Below are 1,111 nucleotides of genomic sequence, written 5' to 3' on the forward strand. Positions count from 1 at the left end.
AGTAGTTTTACTAAAAACCGTACCTTTAAAGGGAATGGAAATCGTGAACGAACTTTCGATGAAAAAGGATGGTCAAGAACATGTGATATTGGACCGGATGGATGAAAAGGGTGTATGATCACGATGAGGAAAAAGAGAAATGATTTTAAGTATTTTAGTAACGATTTTAGAAATATCGGAAACTAACGGATTTTTATTGTGGTAGTTACGAAAATTTCGGTGTTCGAACCTTGAAACCAAACCAACCTTAGTTGAGGAGTTAAATCACACTTCATTAAGGTGAGAGAGAACACATCGTGACGTAGTGGTGTCCGAATATGACACCCGGATCTCCTAAACCATCTCAAAGGTTTTGGAGTTAACTTGGGTTTTAAGAAACCCAAGATTTTGTATGTTTGAATGCTTTTGAATATATATGATTGTTGATGAAATGTGTTGAATATTGTACATGAATGTTGTTGGGAACTTTTCTGCGTACAGGTGTTTGAAAAACCATGTTTAAATGTATTTCGGTTGTCGAAAAGGGCAAAGTTGGTATTCTGTCCAAGTCTCTGTCGCTTGGGCGAGAAACTCTCGCTTGGGCGAGGGACTGGGCGAGGGGAAGTTTTGGTTCTGGAACTCTCTCGCCTGGGCGACAGAATCTCGCTTGGGCGAGTATGGGCCTCGCTTGGGCGAGAATGCCCAGGATTTTAATGAGCCTCTAGAACTCTCTCGCTTGGGCGAGAGATGTCTCGCTTGAGCGAGAAGAGGCCTCGCTTCGGCGATAGTACCTTCGCCTGGGCGAGGAAAACTTCAGTTTATTGGAGATTTAAAGATGAAATGTCGCTTGGACGACTAGTCCCTGCTTCGGCGAGGGAAAGTGTGGAAAGATTGAAATGAAATGATGTGGTGAATAATGTGATGAACCCGGGTAGGTTGTGTTGTGATATAAAGGTTGTGGAATAAGATCATGGCTTAGATGAGAAGCATGACTCCACAAAAGTATGAAAGCATTGTTTGTGTTTATGCCTTGTTGGGCAAGTATCCGACTTGAGGTCGTGAACTAGGGGGTACCCTAGTAAGGATACATGATATCACGGAACAACGATCGACCGATCGTAAGAGGCTTGGT

General features: G+C 42.8%; 1 protein-coding gene across 1 annotated transcript in view; it reads left to right on the plus strand.

Moving 5' to 3' along the window:
- Positions 1-1,111, plus strand: part of LOC109333935 — a 3,929-nt gene that overhangs the window by 1,321 nt on the left and 1,497 nt on the right. The gene's annotated exons all lie outside the window — the stretch shown is intronic.

Source organism: Lupinus angustifolius, chromosome LG19, assembly GCF_001865875.1.
Source record: "Lupinus angustifolius cultivar Tanjil chromosome LG19, LupAngTanjil_v1.0, whole genome shotgun sequence".
Classification (NCBI taxonomy): Eukaryota; Viridiplantae; Streptophyta; class Magnoliopsida; order Fabales; family Fabaceae; genus Lupinus; species Lupinus angustifolius.